The sequence below is a fragment of the Dromiciops gliroides genome, chromosome 1, assembly GCF_019393635.1.
Source record: "Dromiciops gliroides isolate mDroGli1 chromosome 1, mDroGli1.pri, whole genome shotgun sequence".
Lineage (NCBI taxonomy): Eukaryota > Metazoa > Chordata > Mammalia > Microbiotheria > Microbiotheriidae > Dromiciops > Dromiciops gliroides.
The window spans coordinates 229,821,832-229,842,352 of NC_057861.1; the positions used below are offsets into that span (position 1 = coordinate 229,821,832).

The 20,521-nt window shown below is 35.9% G+C and overlaps 1 protein-coding gene across 6 annotated transcripts in view; it reads left to right on the forward strand.

Moving 5' to 3' along the window:
* DLGAP1 (DLG associated protein 1) overlaps positions 1 to 20,521 on the forward strand; it is a 1,198,325-nt gene that overhangs the window by 206,049 nt on the left and 971,755 nt on the right. For 5 of the 6 annotated variants that reach the window (XM_043967216.1, XM_043967207.1, XM_043967184.1 and 2 more), the window contains exon 2: positions 9,236 to 9,397. The gene's annotated coding sequence lies outside the window, so the exon portion shown is untranslated. Of the gene's footprint in view, positions 1 to 9,235; positions 9,398 to 11,075; positions 11,218 to 20,521 lie in introns of all 6 variants that reach the window. The other variant, XM_043967191.1, reaches the window with a different exon arrangement.

The window sequence follows — 20,521 nt, forward strand, 5'->3', positions numbered from 1 at the left end:
TCATACATACACATGAATACATATGTGTATGTTTATATATGTACACACAATAATATATAATATATGACAATATATGTTTGTCCTTTTTAGATATTTAATTTCATGTGTGAATAGGGAAGTCCTGGGGAGGAACTTTTTATATCAATGCAGATCATGAGCTTCTCTGCAGTTTATATAATCTTATTTAATGGGACAATTAAAAATTACATGATTTTCCAAGGGTCAATATCAAGCAATCAACATTTATTAAACGCCTACCATGTGCCAAGCACTGTGCTAAGTCTGGGGATACAAAAGGAGATAAACAACAGTCTCCACCTTCAAGGAGCTTCCCAACCTAATGAGGGAGACAACATGCAAACAAATATATACAGAGCAAGCTGTAGAAATAGGAAATAATTAACAGAGGGGAGACACTAGAATGAAAGGTGTTAGTTGAGACTTAAAGGAATCCAGGGAAGTCAGTAGGTAGAGGGGAAGAGGGGGAATATTCCAGACATAGGAGATAGCCAGAGAAAAATGCCCAGATCCAAGAGATAGAGGGAATTATTCCTAGAAAATCCAAGAGGCCTAAGTTACTGGATTAAAGAATACATGTCAGGAAGTAAAGTATAAGAGACTGGAAACATAGGAGGGGGATAGTCTAGAAAGAGCTCTGAATGCCAAGCAGAACATTTTGTATTCACTCCCGGATGCAACAACAAACCACTAGAGTTGTTTTTTGGTTGTTTCTTTGGTTGTTTTTTTAAATAGGAGGATGATATGATCAGACCTTTGCTTTAGGAAAAACATTTTAGAGGCTGAATGAAAGATGGATTGGATTGGGGAGAGACTTGAGGCTGGCAGATGCACCAGCCAGGCTAGTTGCTATATCCATATGTGAGGTGATTAGGGTCTTCACTAGAGTGGTAGTCGTGTCAGAGGAGATAATGGGGTACAACAATCTAGAGATGTTGCAAAAGTGAAGTTGATAGGCCATGGCAACAGACTGGATATGGGGCTTTATTAGACAGAGAGGACTTAAAAATAATGCCTAAGTTGCAAACTTGAGGCGCTGGAAAATGGTGTTGCCCTCAACAGTAATAAGGAAGGTAGGGGGGCAGCTAGGTGGCGCAGTGGATAGAGCACTGGCCCTGGATTCAGGAGGACCTGAGTTCAAATCCAGCCTCAGACAGTTAACACTTACTAGCTGTGTGACCCTAGGCAAGTCACTTAACCCCAATTGCCTCACCAAAAAAAAAAAAAAAAAAAAAAAGGAAGGTAGGAGATGGTAAAGGAAGGGAGAGAAAAAAAAAGTTAAAGGCAAAGATAATGAGCTCTTTATTTGTGCCAGAAATGAGATGGAAAGGTAGGTTTTACTGACTCCAAGGCCAGCTCTCTATCCAAAACCCCATGCTGTTATGTATACATATTGTTAAGGGCTAAAATTCTAGCTAGTCTGTCTAAAATATCTAATGAGTGGTCGCCAATAAATTATAAGCTTTAGCAAGAGTTAGGCTTTTAAGCATTTATTAAGGAGAATAAGAATTTGGTAAAGAGAGAAGAAAAGGCCTAGATTCCTATCTATTAAAAGGAGAGCACATTTCTAGCTCCCTTCTCCACCAGCGTCCTCAGGAAAAAGGGGTGAGACCGAGCACCTGGCTCCCCCTTTCTTCCTCCCTCAAGAAACATCACTTCCTGACACCAAAGAAAAGACTCCTGGTCTTGCCTTCAAAGACCTTCACTTCATGGCGAAGCTTTTCTATAGTAAGTCTCCAGTAGGTGGCATCATTCCAATCATTACAGTCCCCCCTTTGTTTCCTCAAGAAAAGGGGTGTTTCCTTGATGAAACAGTCAAAAATAACAGAATATAATAACCTATGCTAACTAACAATATGTTAATAACAATATAGAAAAGGAAGAGAGGAAAGTTTTGTCCAGAGGGGCAATTTTTTGTCCTCATGAACCGACGCTTTGACATTGGTCTTGCAAAGGGAGGGCCTCTGCAGAGAGTACATGTTACAGATGGTGTATATTATAACAGAAAGAGAAAAGAGAAAAAAAAACAACAACAAAACAAAACTGTTCATTTAAAGTCTTTGAAAGTCTTTTCTCAGATGTCCTCTAGGTGTAATCATGGAATAGAAGTCTTTTCAGGGGTTGATATGTGGATGCTGGTAATAAGCCAGGAAAATTTCCTACAAAATTGAGCTTAACACAACTTTAAAATAGCTTTGTCAGTAATCATATAAAACAATGAAAGTTCTCAAAAAACATTTCTAAGGGAATTCAGAATCTTAGTTGTTATACATGAAACATATAATAAAACAAAAATTGAAACATTCTTAGAAATTAATATTACTATAGTCCCCCCTTGTGGAGGGTAAATTGAGAAGACAATTGCTATGATATTAATTTTTTAAAATAATTTTTATCTTTGTTTCATCACTTTTTGCATCATCTGTCTAATTATCCTCATACCATTATGAGAAATTTAAAAATCTAATATAATTGGTAATAGGTGTCAAGGCCAAATTCAACACTGGATCTCTCATGATACCTGAGGTAATTATGGGGGTTACCAAAAAAGAACAGGGAAATGATGGGATATGAGCATTCCCACACTTGAGCAATATATACTGCCCATGCAGTATGCTAGGCTTAAAATAGGTGGATGGAATATATGTCCATGCCACCGAACATATTGGAGGAAACTGAGTCAGACTTAATCAGATGCATGGGATTGAGATGTCCATGGCATCAGGCATGTAGGAGGGGACATAGAAGCCAGGTGAAGAATGAGATGGGTGGGATCAAGACTTCCAGCCATCTATACAGTATTGTGGGGAAAAATAAAATAAAAAATTAAACCAAGTGTATCCAACCTCAACATTTGTCAAAAGCCATTCCCTCGGCCATACCTTGACTTCATGCATGTCTCCCCTCATGTGACAGTTCAGTGTCTGCTCTTGCAAGTATTCCTCTTGTGATTGGATGGCATCTTGGCCAACTGGCATCTGATAACTCAGAATAAAGGCAATTAATGTCTTAAATGATAAGTTCCCATAATCCAAGTCTCATATGGATTTAAAAATTGAGGATAATAAATGATCGCAAAAAATGTGAACATACCTTGACTCAGAATATAATATTCAATTATGCAACAATTTCAAATAATACCTTTTTTTTTACTTAGTATACAATTACTTTTTTTTTTTTTAGTGAGGCAATTGGTGTTAAGTGACTTGCCCAGGGTCACACAGCTAGTAAGTGTTAACTGTCTGAGGCCGGATTTGAACTCAGGTACTCCTGACTCCAGAGCTGGTGCTCTATCCACTGCACCACCTAGCTGCCCCTACAATTACTTTTGTGAGAAATCAGAACATATTTAAATACAAGTTAAAGCACAACACAATCTCAAAGAAAACATTTTTTTTAAAAAAAGAACTTTTACAAATGTTGCCCTCTTTTTTTTTTTGGAATATGCTTATGAAAAAATAATACTTCTAGAATCAATTTACACTTGCCATGGCAACCAATTTCCCAGGGAAATGCTTTAAAGAGTTTGATCAAATAATCAGTTGAGAAAAAATAACAAAAACAAACAACTCAGAATATGGGAGCACAATACTCCCAGAATTAACATTGTATTATGAAATCAAAACCATATTGCAATGTTTCAAAATTAGATAGATGAATGAATAAAAGAAAATACACATGGAACAATAAAAGACAATGAAATTCAAACTGGGGAAATCTAAATGAATATGAATTTAATATTAATAAGAGTATTTTAAAATATAAACTTGATCACATGACTATAAAAAGCTTTTACAAATATTCTCCTTGTTTTAAAAACTAAGTATAAAATACAATCTCAGAAGCCTGAAAATCTCTATGAAAATAAACCCATACCATTAATTTCAAAATGTATATGTAATAGCATAGAAATCCTATGTAATCTCTGAACTGATACTATTACTCTGAGTGAATTCAGAACACTTTTGATTCTGATATCTAAAATCCCCAATACTCATATCAATACCTTGCTGCTTACTTCTACATTTCTGTAAAATATATACCCTTCCATGGCAAAAGAAGTGGAGTCTTGAACTATGTTGATGATTGTCATTCTTATTCAGCTTAAGTTTTTCTTCTTTAACCCCTCTATATTGTCTGTCAGTCTTTTCACCATACAAATGCTTTATAAGGTTACTAATTAAAGACAAAAGCAGATTAGCAAAATTATGAACAAAACGAGCATATCTAGAATTTTTAAAGGGCTTTCTAAGGTTGAGTCAGAAGCACAGCCAGGCCAGGGAAGGGCTGAGCCTGAAGCTGCAAATGCAGGTAGAGAAAGCTGCACATGTGCATCAGATCTTTGGACTTCCCTGGCAGGGGAAGCAATGGATTTGGCCATGGGAGGAGTAGGAGAGTAGGAGTAGAAGGGGTCTGGAGAGGAGGGGAGGGACCAGGGCAATTTGAATCAGACTTGATTTTGAACTCAGGCCCTACCCCCACTGCTAGGGGATTAAAAGCTTCTAGAGGTTGGGTCATTGCCCCCAGGCATGCAAAATTAGAGAATCTCTCAGCATTAGAATCTGAAAAAAATACAGGAGTGCAAGGCTTCTCTGAAAAAGCATGGCTGGGAGAGGGGGGGATATTTATATTCCCTTGTGTGAGCACCTTGCTGGCTCCTCCAACAAAAATTAAAATAAAAATAGAAAATCCACAAAAACAAAGCATTAACATGATCTTATCTCCCATTTGTCTGGTTAAACAGATTTCAGAAATGTTTTAAATTTCTGCCAAAATCCTTTAGTTGTTGTGTATGTGCATGTTTCAGTTATTTTTTCCCCACTTTTTTCCACCTATTCATGACCCCACTTGAGGGTTTCTTTGCAAATATAACAGCGATAATTTCCTTCTCCAGCTCATTTTACAGATGAGGAAACTGAACCAAAGAGGGTTAAGTGACTTGCCCAGGGTCATACAGCTGAGGTTGATTTAAACTGAGGTTTTCCTGACTCCAGGCCTAGCACTCTATCTATTGTATCAGGTGTGACATATATTGCATATTTGTATATAAAATTTAGTTTACAAAATAGCAAATGATGAACTTCACCTCTGTTGATGAACTTTAGTTAAATATCATGAGTTTATAGAGATAGTTTATTGGTTTACACCTCCCAAACTGACTTGTTGGGCAGAAGTGCTCCTTTGCCCCCCCCCCAACTTTTGTCTTTTCCTTAATTGATACATTTTGTTTGAAAACAACAGAAAGTGAAACAATGTCTCTCAGAGTATATTCCTTGAATCAATTCAATGAACTGCCTAAGAGAATATGATGCTTCTGATTGTAACTGTCACTTTCTATTTTTTTTGTTGTTGTTGTTTGCTGATTAAGAGAAAAGAATTGCACTTTAACTTTAGTCATTTGACATCAACATTGCTCTTGTTTGTGATATGAGTGCTGCTGCCTTTTTGTATTATCTTTATTTGTGTTGATGTAGTAATTCTGTATACTGTTGTTTTGGCTCTCTTTTATTCACTCTGTCACTACATATATCTTCATTTCTTAGGGTAATCCTATTTTGTAATACTCACATACCACAATTTTTTATTTTTTATTTTGCAGGACAGTTGGGGTTAAGTGACTTGCCCAGGGTCACACAACTAGTAAGTGTCAAGTGTCTGAGGCCAGATTTGAACTCAGGTCCTCCTGAATCCAGGGCCGGAGCTTTATCCACTGCGCCATCTAGCTGCCCCACATACCACAGTTTGATAGGCTGTTCCCTAATCAATGGGCACCTATGTAAAGTCTAGGGGTTTTTGTTGTTGTTGTTAGTACAAATAATGCTGTGAGCATTTGTGTGCATGTGTTTCTTTCATTGCTGTCATTAACTTCCTTAAGGTATAATTACCCTCCCCACATCCATTCTCCACACCCCCCACAGTAGGATCTCTTGTTCAAGATTATATCAGTTGAAGTTGTATCAAGGAATATTGATGGTGGAGACTGACTTGTTTTAAACTAAACAAGTTCCAAGTACCAAATTAAAGTATCAAATTAAAGTTTTGTTTTCATTCATATGCTTTGGGTAGGGAAGGAATATAATAGTATTATTGTGCATTATGTTTGTCTGACACTTTAGATATACACATGTATCTCTGTCTCTCATATACATACATATATACATATATATATGTGAATATATTTACATTTATGTGTATATATACATATTTATGCATGTGTATATATACATATATATATATATACACATACACATATACCAAATAATGTTCAATATATTATCTCATTACTTATTAGAAAATTCTAAGAAAGAGATCATTGTAGATAAAGCTGGAATGGACCTTAGAGATGATGTTGCAGATGAGGAAACTGAGACCCAATGAAGTTAAATTACTTATTTAAGGTGGCACAGGTACCAAGTAGGAAAGCTGGGATCTGAAATTAGGTCAGATGACTCCAAATTCAGTTCTCAAGATAAATAGTTATAGAAAGAAATGGGAAAAGGAAAAAAAGAGGAGATGTACAGATACCTTTAAGAATCAATAATCATGGGGAAGCTAGATGGCTCAGTGGATAAAGCACCGGCCCTAGATTCAGGAGGACCTGAGTTCAAATCCGGCCTCGGAGATTTGATACTTACTAGCTGTGTGACCCTGGGCAAGTCACTTAACCCCCATTGCCTGGCCAAAAAAAGAAAAACAAGAAAGAATCAATAATCATGTGTAGCCCAGATGGCAGAGGAAAGGCAGTGAGCTCCAGAACTCGTGACACGATTGCTCCAAAAAAATCCAAATAACAGCATAGGAAAATGCCTAGAGCAGCAAAACTCACAGAAGAATATGCTGAAATCATCTTCTAACCAAGAACGGCTTGGAAGGTCAGAAAGAGGGAGCTGCTGTGCTAATACAGGAATGGAGCCCAACCCCACAGTCACCCTGACACAGATCCAGTCCCAGGAAGGCCTCACCAGAGAAGGAGACCCCCAGAGCCTCTGAATCAGCTGAAGCACCAGTGTCGTCTGGAACTAAGCTCACAGTCTGGTGAGTGGGCTAAGCCCTGAGCAAATGGGAGACTACAGGGGTCTATGCTGGTGCTAAGGCAGAACTTTGATTTTACACCCCTGCTGAGAACCAAGAGGTAGGCTTGAGTAGCAGTGGCCCAGGTGGGGGAGGGGCATAGGCTCATTGGACCTGACAACCACAACACACAAAGCTGGTTGATTATCAAGTTGGTCTGGGGTCATCTAAGGACCAGGGAACAGGCCAGGCAAGTGAAGAACCTGTTTCTCCTTAAATCATACCACCTGGGACTTCTTAAGCTTGGGATACTGCAGCCTGGAAACAATGCCCCACTTTAAGGAGCTAAAAATCAAGTAAAAGAAAGGCAAGATGAGCTGACAGAGAAAGGTGAAGACCATAGAAAGTTTCTTCAGTAACAAGGAAGACCAAGGGGCACCCTCAGAGGAAGATGTCAACATCAGGGCCCCCATATCTAAAGCTTCCAAGAAAAATATGAATTGGTCTTAGGCCATAGAGGTGCTCAAAAAGGACTTTGAAGATAAAGTTAGAGAGGTAGAGGAAAAAATAGAAAGAGAAATGAGGGTGATGCAGGAAAGACATGAGAAAAAAAGTCAACAGCTTGAAAAATCAGATTGGCCAAATGGAAAAGGAAGTACAAAAGCTCTCTGATGAAAATAATTGCCTAAGAATGAGGATTGAACAAATGGAAGCCAGTGATTTGATGAGAAACCAAGACACAATAAAGCAAATCCAGATGAATAAAAAATAGAGGGCAATGTGAAATATCTTCTGGGAAAAACTTCCGACCTGGAAAATAGCTCCAGGAGACATAATTTGAAAATTATTGGTCTACCTGAAAACCATGATCAAGGAAGGAACTTAGATACCATCTTCCAGGATAGTTCAATGAGCAATTGTGAATGACTTAACTTCTCTCAGCAATGCAATGATCCAAGACAATCCCAAGGAACTAATGAGGAAGCTTACTATGCACCCTTATAGAAAGAACTGATAAAAGGAACACTTGTGGATTGTACATTTATAACCTGGTTGCAATCTTGTCGAGGGGGGAGGAAAGGGAGGGAGGGAGGAAGAAAAATTTGGAATTCTAAATCTTTTGAAAATGAATGTTGAAAAGTACCCTTACATGAAACTGGAAAATAAAATAAATGTTTGTTGCAGAAAACAAATTAAAAATAAATAATTAAATTTTTTTAAATTTTTAAAAAAGAATCAATAATCACACAGTAAAATCTAATTCAGGGCTCTCTACATAGTAGATTTCAAACTACTAGTAGATTTCAAGCCTTCTCTGGATGATTTCCAAGCCAGGGGTTCCTAACATCTTTCCCCACCTACCAAAGTTGTTGTTTTTAATTCTCAGCTATTATCTGTCCATTCTCCATTCAGTGACAAACATTCTCAGATCCCATCATTCTTGTCAATATGGTGCTGATAGTAGAAAACTCTGGAAAAATCAAAATAAGCTCCTTTTGAGAAAAAGTTTGTCATTTCTGGTCAAGTTGATGAGTGATAGTCACTGGCACTAACATTGAGAAAATGATGTCATGTGCCATTTAGATGGAATGGGGATTTTTGGACTTACAGAGAGGATCTTTTAATGGCTTATGAGGCTCAAGTTAAGCTGCTGTAAAATAAATCTTAGTTTCTCTTTCAACTTTTCCTTCTTGTTAAAGCTTCAATTTCTATGTGTTCCATTTTCCAAAGTACTTTTATAATTTATTTACTGATTTACAGTGAAAACAAACAGGCAACTGGTTCACAACTTTTAGATTTGCCTGGACATTTTCATTCCCTATAGATTAATCTTCTAAAACTTAATGATCAGAAAATAGTTTTCTATTTTAAAAAAGGTAGCCTGATGTAGGTCAATAGTGATAATAAAAAATATGTATACCTTGAAGTTTAAAGAATATATTATAAATATCATAACTAGTTACTCGTGTGTTATAACTTATAACAGAATCCTTTGTGGTAAGGAAAGCAATACCTACCTTAAGATATTATGATAATATGTGTATGTAAATAATGTGTGTATATATAATCGAAGATAATGTATGAGAATAGGTTTTGGCTCATGCTGAATTTATTTATTTATATGTATTATAAAACACCTAACAATAACTAAATATATTGCACTAATTGTAGTATTATTTTTGTTTTTGTTGTTTCTGTTTTCTAGGGATTGATTTGATAGAGACTAAATGGTATCCTTGGGTTTCTATGTCATCTATTTTTTCCTGGGACACTTTATAAGAAGAACACAGTATAGTGGCAACTTCTTTTCCAGGTTAAGATTAATGGAGCTGTTACAGAGCCAATTACTCAAGTCTCACTAAAACTGGTAAGAGTTTAAAAAGAACTTTTTCAATTTAATGTTATTTTTGATGCCATTATTTCTTTTTAAATATTTCTGCTTTGTTGTAAATTTGAAAAATTACAAAACCAAAATATTTCACTTTGTGTGCAATGATAGAATATTCTCTTTATTCAAAGAAATTACAAGAAGTCAAAGAAAACAATCTTGTGTCTTAAAAACCATGGCATCAAATGCGTGCATGTATTTAGTAATTTTTGCTGTACTAATTAAATACCTTTTCATACATTAGCTATTTTTAGCTACATATGAACTAGAATTGTTATTTATTGAATACATATGCAAGAAATTGTTAACATTCCATGGAACTTGAGTGATGTGATAATGACTATATCAACAAAAATACAATATAGCATGACAATATTAAACCACTGCTAATCTGATTTTGCTATTGAGTTTGCTTCTTAGAATTCTGTACTGGCAAAATGAATGGACAATCTCCTTGATATTTTTTAAATAGGGTTTTACCTGTGGTATTTCAATAGAATTCTTTCAAAATAGAAATCTTGTTTGTTTGACAAAGGTTATTCATAAAATCAGAGCACCTGCTGCTTTTCTCCAATTGAATTGTAGAAATATTTCTATTTTAAATTCCATTATCCTTTAGTTATTTTTTTCTTAAATATAACCTTTTTTCAAACTTTTGGTTCTTGCGGCTTGCCTTTAAATGAAGTTGTTCATGTAACTCTAGCATATATTATACTCTGGCTTTAATTTCTTTCACCATATAATTTTGTTGGACATAAAAGAAATATACTTGTAAAGTATATTTAAATTTTAGTATATTCAAATATTTCTGCCTATATCAGAAAATATTTATTAAGTGCTTACTGTCTGTAGAGCATTGAGTTGGTGCTGGAGAGAAGGATTAAATATGAATCTTTTCAGTTGTTAATATTTGCAGTTTATCATGTTATTCAGTTGTTTCAGTCATGTTTGACTCTTCACGACCCCATTTGAGGTTTTCTGGGAAAAGATAATGGAGTATAGGGCAGCTAGGTGATGCAGTGGATAAAGCACTGGCCCTGGATTCAAGAGGACTGGAGTTCAAATCCAGATTCAGACATTTGACTTTACTAGCTGTGTGACCCTGGACAAATCACTTAACCCTCAATGCCCATACCCCCCAAAAAAGATAATGGAGTGGTTTGACATTTCCTTCTTCAGCTCATTTTACAGATAAAAAAACTGAGGCAAACAGGGTTAAGTGACTTGGCCCAGGGTCACACAGCTAGTAAGTAGTGGGGGCCAGATTTGAACTCATGTAGATGAGACTTCCTGAGTCTAGGACTAATATGCTATCCATTAATCTACCTACCTGCCCCTATCATACAAATAAAATAAAGTTTGTCATTAACTACATTTTCCCAGATGTTCTAAGTCAACCAGTCAGTCAATAGTCATCATGCTAGGCACTGTGCTAAGTACTGGGGATATAGAGAAAGAGAGAAACCAAAAAAGTCCCTGTTCTATCATCACTGTCATCATTGTAAGAGTTCTAAGCGCTGCTTCAGATTTAAATAATTCTAATTGGGTATCTCAATGCCTTCTCAAATCAATTCTTTGAGTATCTGATCATTAAAGTAATCATAGTCTTCTTTTATCCAACTTATTTCATTCCAGTACAAACCTATATTTTTTACAGGAAAAGGATCAAAGATTTATAATTGGAAGCCATCTAATCCAACTCCTCATTTTGCCAGTGAGAAAAAATGTGTTCCACAGATGTTAAATAGCTTGCCCAAGTCATATGGATTGCAAGTAGCAGATCCAGAATTTGAACCCAGGTACCTTTATATTCAAAGCATTTTTTACTACAGTTGTGTCCATCCTGACCATTTTCTCATGTGCTTTTTATGCGCAAATAGAAAGAGTACGAGATTTGAAGCCAGAGTATCTGCCCTCAAATCCTGCTTCTATTGGGTACCAAGTGTTTCACCATGGGCAAAATACATACCTTCCTTGTTCCTGTGTTCCTTAACCTGTAAAATGAAAAGAATTAGATTAGATGGCTTCTAATTCCTTCCAACTTCAATCTATGATCCCTTATCCAGACATAAACACTTAAGTAAATTTAAAGATCTTTATTTCCATTAGGGAATGGGCCACTGAATTTTTAAATCAATTCTTATTATTCTAGGTTTCCTTTGTAATTGACAAAAATTTCACCTTCTTGTTTTTTATTCTAATTTGTGAAGTACATTTAATGTGCAGTTAACTGTTGTCATCTTTTCTTTATTGCCATACTTAAATGGATCAATGATCTTACCAGTGTGGGTAGTCTCTCCACAGGTTTAGGTGGCAACTCATCCACACATTCTTATCCTCTGCAAGTTTTGTCCATATGTATGCAGAATTCCTACATAAATTTTCTACACAATCTAGGGGTAGCTGGGTGGCACAGTGGATAGAGCACTGACTCTGAAGTTGGGAGTATGTAAGGTCAAATCTCACCTCAGACACTTACTAGCTGTGTGACCCTGGGCAAGTCACTTAACCCAAATTGCCTTAAACATCTGGGGCCATATCCAGTCATCCTGCCGTATATCTTGCCACTGGACTGAGATAGCTCTGGAGGAGAGAATGAGGTTGGTGACTTTGTACAGCCCTCCCCTCACTTAAATATTATTCATTGCAAGTCATTATATCACCCCAATGTCACAGGAATAAAGAACAAACAATAACGAAATCAACTTGTTCTAGTCTTATGGTTCATTAAATAGTTCATGCGTTTAATAATTTATGAAACTATAGTGTAATAGTTTATGGTATAGCAGTTGGACCATCCATCTGTTTTCTCTTGCTCTTAATATAAAATTGGACCACCTTCTTTTTCAAGTCACACTTGTTGATGGCTTTTATACCACCTCTTCTATGTAATTCTCATATACTGAAATATATTACAACATTTTAGAGCCAACACTCATGTTTCCATTGAGCCACCCACAATTTGTTTCAGATATCATGGTATTCCATGACTCACAGCCATATGTCTTTACTGTAAATGGTATTTTAAAGAATGGGGGTTTTGTGACAACAATCTGGAGATCATCATGCAAAATATCCATAAGATTTATATTTAAAGAAAATTAAAGATTTAAACATTGCCATTTTCTCTTAGGGGACCTCTGTAAATTTTCTGTGATTTAAGTAGGAATTTTATCCTGACAGTAGTCTAAGAGTTCTGAATAAATTTTATGAGGCAAAAACCCCAACTTTAATATGTGAAATACATTTGGATTTGACATTGACCAGAGAACACAATCTGTTGGTGATATGAGTGATGTCTCTGAATTATTATAAGATATAAGCATACAATTTGAGGTAGTTATTGGGTTTCCCTTTCTATCTACCACAATATCAGAAAATATTAAGCACCCGTTGTGTAAAGGACACCATCCTGACAAGATAAAAAGATGGAAAGTACGATATCCTCAGTGGAGCTTACATGAATAATAATGTGAAAAATGTATATTAAATAATTATTCTAAAAGTTAGAAAATCATAAGTGAATAAGAGAAATTCTATTAGGAATTAAAGCTCTGATGAGGTAAATGGTACTTGTAGCTAGAGCAATCAGGAAAAGCTTTATGGGGAAAAATGGTGCCACAGTTAGGAGTTAAAGTGAAAGAGAGATATAGAATATCTATCCCAGGCATGGGGGAAAAGTAGGACATTAAGAGGAGCTTTGTCAGTAGAGTTTCAATCAATCAATAAATTAGCAATCATTTATTGAACTCCTACTACAACTATATATGTACATATGTGTGTATGTATATACACTGTGCTAGGCACTAAGAATTCCATATAAAGATTAAAACACTTCATACTCCCAATTAGCTGACATTTTAATGGAAAAGACAAGAAGTACATATAAGTATTTTTTGTTTTTGTTTAGTCAGTTACTAGTATCTGATTCTTTGTGACCCCATTTAGGGTTTTCATGGAAAATATGCTGGAGTAATTTGCCATTTCCTTCTTCAGTTCATTTTACAAATGGGGAAACTGAAGCAAATAGGGTGAAGTGACTTGCCCAGGATCACACAGCTAGTGTTTGATGTCAAATCTGAACTCAGGTCATCCTGATGCTATGCCACATAGCTGCCCAAATATAAGTATGTACTTAACATAAATATAGGGTAAATAAATATATGGCAAAAGATTGTACTGTGGAATTTGACTCTGTGCTCTTATGTTTTTCATTGGTGGGGTTTGTATGATACACATTAATATATCTTCCATAAAAAAAACCTTCTTTTTGTAATCTAATTCTATTTCTTTATAAATAAACAACAAATAAACACAATACAAATTAGATAAAAATTAAGTTAATTTGAAAGGAAGAACATTAGCAATTGTATTTAATCATACAAGCCTTTATCCAAAGGATTGTGCTTGAATTTGAAGAGGGGGGTGGGGGGAGGAGAGAGGAAGAGGGAAAAAGAGAGAAAGAATAGAGAGAGAGAGAGGGAGAGAGAGAGGGAGAGAGAGAAAGAGAGAGAGAGAGAGAGAGAGAGAGAGAGAGAGAGAGAGAGAGAGTGATTCTATGAATAAGAAGTAAATATAAAGCACATTCCAGATATGAGGCCAAAGCAGTGCAATGGCATGGAGATGGGAATTGGAAGGCCAATTATCAGACTTGTCAATTGATTTGATATGTGGGGGGTTAAGAGAGATGACTCTAAGATTTCAAATCTGAGTAATTGAGAGAAGGATGCTTCTATCAAACAAATAAGGATGCTAGTGGGAGTTTTAGGGGGTAGAGTATGAGTTCAGCTTTGGAAAAGTTGATTCAGGTGCCATTTCTTATAAAAGCATGGTAATCCGGGGTTAAGGTGCTTTTGATTTAGTTAATTTTAAGGAAAAGCAAGAAAGAAAATGGTATGTGAAATAGTTTTAACAGACTTTGAGTGACTCATTTATGGGACATTTGAATGATTAATTTATTGTATATCCAGAATTAATGCAAATGAGATTTTCACAAGGCTAAGGGATCTTCTATAATTCTGGGCACCAAGCCAGACATATGACAGAATATGAACAATGTGGTGAAACCATTTCAGTGAAACATTTCAGAAGTAAGGACACCTCAGAGAGCTTTCAATGCGGTCATTGAATAGCATTAGAACTCCAGAACCAATTTAGCAACATCTTTTAGTCATCTTCAACTATTTATTGAGTTTAGGTCAATAAAACTAAAAGTGTATTGCCATGACCAATCTTGCATTAAAAATTGACTTGGGGGGGGGGGTAGCTAGGTGGTGCAGTGGATAAAGCACTGGCCCTGAATTCAGGAGGGCCTGAGTTTAAATCTGGCCTCCAACACTTGACACCAGCTGTGTGACCTTGGTCAAATCACTTATTATTTATATTGCCCCACCGCCCAAAAAAAAATTTGACTCTGCTTATGTTAACAGTAAAATAAAATACTGTTGATTTGATCTTAACATTATAAAACTTTCTTTTTCCCTCTCTTAGCCTCTCCAATACTCCATCCCCCTTTCATTTTATATCTTCTCTTTTCCTCTTCTTTATCTTCTACTTTTTTACTTCTCTTCTCTTCCTCTCATTCTCTTTCCTTCCTTTACTCTCTCTTCTTCTCCCTCATTCTTTATTTTTCAAAAAGAAAAGAAGTTATCTGGGCATCACACTTGACTAAATCAATTTACTTTTTTTCATTGTCATCCTTTAAGGATAACATGACACTTAATGCATGACACCCGTAACTCTTGTGGCCTCTCCCTTGGTTCTGGGGTTCTGGTGCTGCCTTCCCTAAATCCATAGAAAGATAATGTATCACTGTTTCAATTAATCAGTGAGTGAGTATAATATTGCATTACCCACTAGGTGGTATTCTACTAAAGCCACAAGCCCAGTGGTTTATCCCTTTAGCCTCTAATGTGAGATTGCCTTCCTAAAAGGTGTCAGAATTACAATTAGTCACTACAGTGTACTTCCTATTATTCCTGGATTGTTCCCTTCCCTGACTCCCAATCAAGTCAATGGCTTCAGAGACAGTGATATCTAAAACCAGAATTAAAGTGAACCTGACAATTAGTAAGCTCTTAATAAGTGCTTGTTGACTTAAATTCATCTTGATTTGTCAACTCCCCTTAACAGTCTGACAATATAACATCCCGTGTATGTTTAATACTCTCCCACCCGAGTGTTTGTTTAGGTTATCCACTTTGCCTAGAATGTAACTGTTACCCAAGTCTAGCTTTGCGAATGTAAAACATCTGTTGATGACCAAGTTGAAATGCTGGCTCTACCTCTATGGTGAGAAAATCCAATACTCAGGAATATGCTTCCTTCCTCCTGCTCCCCCGGCCCTAATGTGACCCAAAACTCACAAGATGACCAGGAGTTTCTCTTGCCTCCTGTCCTTCCTGTTCCATGCTCTGGCTGTCCAGAACTTATCTGAACAAGATGGGTGGTACCATCTCTATTCCTTCTGTAGAAATGGAATGCCATCCACTCTACCATTGACCCCTAAGGTTCTCTAGGCTTAACCTTCTGCCCTGCTTCTATACTTCTAGACTCCTGAGACTGTAGGCCATCTGTCCTAATATAATTCAAGGACCCCTGAGCCTTAGAATTTCTGAGATTTTCTGTCTTTTCTATAGCTAAATGTTTTTATGTGTTGTCGAGAAGGGAAAAATAAGGAAAAGGAAGAGGAGGAGGAGGAGAATAAGGGAGAGGAGAAAAAGGAAGAAGGAGAAAAGGACAAGGAGAAGGAGAAGGAGGAGGAGAAAATTTAAGTAGTGTTTACTGTGTGTCAGACATTGTGCTAAGAACTTTATGATTACTATCTCTTTAGATCCTCACAACAACCCTGAGAGGTAGGTGCTATCTCCATTTTGCAAATAAGGAAACAGGCTAACAAAAATTTAAGTGCCTTGCCCAGGGTCACATAGCTAATGTCTGAGGCTGAATTTGAACTCGAATCTTCCTGTCTATGCACTGTTCCTCCTTTCTGCTCTTAAGGAGCTCAATATATAGTTGTCTCTGTCAATTAGAGAGTGAGTTCCTTGAGAATAGAAAAAAAAATTCTATCTGTATTCCTAATTCTCAGCGTAGTTCTTGGCTCATAGTAAATATCTAATAAATACTTTTTTCACAAATCCATCCCCTGTTAATTATGATTCTTCCCTTCTTAGATATCACAGCATGTGCTTTGAGCTAAACATTTAGCAAGGTTTTATATCAGATAGATATATAGATATAGATATATAATATATCTGATAGATAAATAGAAAGCCCTAGATTTGATCAAGATCAAACTCTATCTATCCATCGTCTTTATCTATCTATCATATTCAGTATCACAAACTCCTTGAGGGAATACACCATCTTATATTGAACATTTATACCTCAGCCAGTGCCTAGTTGAATATCCACCATGTAGCATAGGTACATAATAAATATGTTGCTGAAATCAAGGTTTGCTCTTCTGATCAAACAACATCTGTGAACACAACCAATGTGATGAGGGATTAAGAAACCTTGTCAATTAAAAGTTGGTTAAAGGAAGGCTTTTATTTAAAGTTTTGAGTTCGTTCAAATTCTATCTCTCTCTCATTCCCTGCCTTCCTACCCTCCCCCTCCTTGAGGTGGCAAGCAACCAGATATAGGTTATACATGTTACCATCTTAGTCACTTTATACAAAAGACTCAAGTTAATAAAAAAAGAAGAAGAAAGAAAGTACAAATCAGCATGCTTCAGTCTGTGCTCAATCAACATCAGTTCTTTCTCTGGAGGTGGATGGTATGTTTCATCATTGGTCCTTTGGGATTGTCCTGGATCATTGTATTGCTGAGAATAGTTAAGGAAGTTAAGGAAGGCTTTTAAGGCTAGAAGAAGGAAAAAAAACTTGAAGGGAAGATGTAAGAAGTTTTTGTTTTGAAGTTTGTTTTTTTTTTTTTTTGAGAGACTTTAGATTTATTATGGTTGGCCCCAAAGGACAAAAGTAGTACTATTTTTTAATCCCTGAATATTCTCAAAATAAATAATAAATACTATTTCTTAAATGCTTAAAATTTTGAATCCCTAATACTTAGCATAGTTAGTGCCAGTGCTAAGTGTTAGAGATACAAAAAATCAAAAATATAATCCCTGCTCTCTAGGAGATCACATTGTAATGGGATGACAACATGAAAATAACTATGTACATATAAGATATATATGATGTAAAGAAAAGGTAATCTCAAAAGAAGGGACTGAGGAAGAAGAAGTAGAAAGGCTTCCTACAGAAAGTGAAAAGGAGCTAAGTATTTAAGTTAGCCAGAAAAATCAAGATGCAGAGTTTATATGGGAAAGCATTCCAGACAGTGAAATGTGGGGCACAACTGGTGAAAGGGAATGGGGATTGGAAATGTAGTGTTGTGTTCAAGGAGCAGTAAGAAAGCCAGGGTAACTAGATTATAGAGCTCATGGAGGGGAGTAAAAATTTAAGAATGGAAAGTTAGAAAGAAGTCATGTTGTAGAGGGTCTTAAATGCCATGGAAATTTATATTTGTTCTTGGAGGTAATAGGGAGCCACCAAAGTTTTTTGAGTTAGGATTTACTCAGAACTGTTCTTTGGGCAAATCATTTTGTCATCTGAATTAAAGAGGGGAAAACTTGATGTGGGGAAAGCAACTAGCACTCTTTTGTAACATTCGAGGCATGGAGTGATGAGGGCCAAGCCTAGGGTGGCAGCTTTGTGAGTAGAAAGAAGGTATATTAAAGAGGTATGTTATTAATGTAGAAATGACAAGATTTGTCAACAGCATGTATATGTGAGGTGACAGGGAATTAAGAGTTAGGGATAATACCAAGGGTAGAAACTATGGGGAAATATCTTGCTTGGTTGAACATAAGGGAATATTTAAACCAATTCAGAGTATACCAAAAAAAATTTTTTTTAATTTAAATGGACCACTTCCATTAGTTACGAATTCTCCAGTACTGGAAGTGTATCAACTAAGTTTGGATGGTAATTTTTCATGATGCTATAGAAAAGTGATCATTGAAATAAGGGGTTGAATTAGTGATCCATTGAAAAGATAGAATTCTATGATCCTTTGAAATAATACTATATATAATAAAAGCTTAATATGAAGAATTAATAAAGCCTATATTATTCTTTTTTGTCCCTCTTTCCCCTGCCCTTCAACATCATAAAAAGATTTTACTGTAATGACTTTTCCAGCAATTTAAATTGTATAAAGAAGTGCACATACAAGTGCCTGCTGATTTGATACTTTGAACAGTCTGTTGGTTGCTTTGAATTTAAATTACTTCATGATAACTGTTATGCTTTCCTGGAAGGTGACCATCAACCCTCACTCTATATTGCTCACCAATCCATTGTAAAAGAGTATCCTTTTCCCTATTCATTCCTTTACTGCTGGATCCTAAGACTATTACTATGCTGGAAGCTATTCCCAGTAAGGTTGACATCACAGGAAGAATCCTTAAATTCCACACATGCCTGAAAATAACTACAGCTTTTTTTTAAGAAGTGTTTAAATGCATAGAGTTAAGCTCTAAATAATCTAAGATTCTCTGAGTTTATAAACTTCCCAGAAACACTTTTCTATGAAGGCCAGGCCAATGCCTATCAAAGAAAGTCTTGAAGTCCAAGAAACATGGAGTTGGGAATAGGTTGGTTTAAACTTTTTCCTGTTGCAATCTTTTTGTTAAAGTTAAATGTATAGTGATAGCAAATTGTGTAGTATACTACTTAGCATATTTATTTATTTTTTTACAAAAATATCAACTAAGGTAGCTAGAAATAACTTTCAGTGTAATTTGTCATACTGTGGAGTGTCTGTGGTGAGGAGAATTTGTCTATCTGTAAATCTCTTCCTAGTTCTTATATTCAACTTTAAAATTGAAATTGTAAATAAAATAGAAACTAGAAAGATAACAAAATTAGTATAGCTTATTTTCATTAGAGTCCATCCAAATTCATATATTTTCTTACCATGGAGACTGGCCTTTTTATGATTGCCAATCTAGACAGCTAGATGGTTCAATGGATAGAGCACTAGGGCCTGAGTTCAAATACAGCCTCAAATATTTACTAGTTTTGTGATTTGGGGTAAATCACTTAACCTCTATTTGTTTCAGTTTCCTCAACTATAAAATTGAAGATAATTAGAATCCCTACCTTCCAGAGTAGTGAGCACTCAGAGAAATTATATTTGTAAAGTGGGAGATTATATTTGTGAATGCCTAGCATATCACAGATGCTTAATAAATATTTGCTTGCTTGCTTCTATCCTTCCTTTCTTCCTTAATCTTAGAAACTTTCTTATATGAGTGCTTAGGTTGTAATTATAAAAAGCATTTTTTTTCCTTTAAATTGAACTAAAAAGTCTCCTTTGATTAAATTACAATTAAACACTTGACAAAAATACTCTCTTTAAAATGGTTCAGGGCAGCTAGGTGGCGCAGTGGATAGAGCACCAGCCCTGGAGTCAGGAGTACCTGAGTTCAAATCCGGCCTCAGACACTTAACACTTACTAGCTGTGTGACCCTGGGCAAGTCACTTAACCCCAATTGCCTCACTAAAAAAAAAAATGGTTCAAACATTTAGCAGAAAAAGCAGGTGCAGTGGCTTGAAATTTACCATTATATCATGAAGTTGAAGTTTTGCAGATTATAAAAACCAAATCATTAATAGAGTACAGCCTAAATATAAAGTGGCAAGAGTATTTTTGTCGAAAAGAACCAGATGTGTTGAGTACCCTGGGACAAATGATAGAGAAGTTTTGGCTAAGAGATTTTAAAGATTTCTTGCTTTTATTAGCTCATATTATTGATGGAAAAAGCAGGAGAGAGTTAAGATGATACAACTATAATATTTCTATATAATAATTATTATTCTAAAATGATTTATACAAAAAAGGGGCAATCTCAGTGAGATAGGACTACCCTGAATTATGGCAAATTGTGAAATTCTTAGCCTGGTATTTAAAGCTCTCCTTAATATGGCTTCCATCTGCCATTCTATACTTATTTCATTACTGTTCTCTCCATGTCCTTTCTCTTCAAATCGAACTTGCTTAGAGTAGTTGTTCCTCATAGAAAACATTACCAC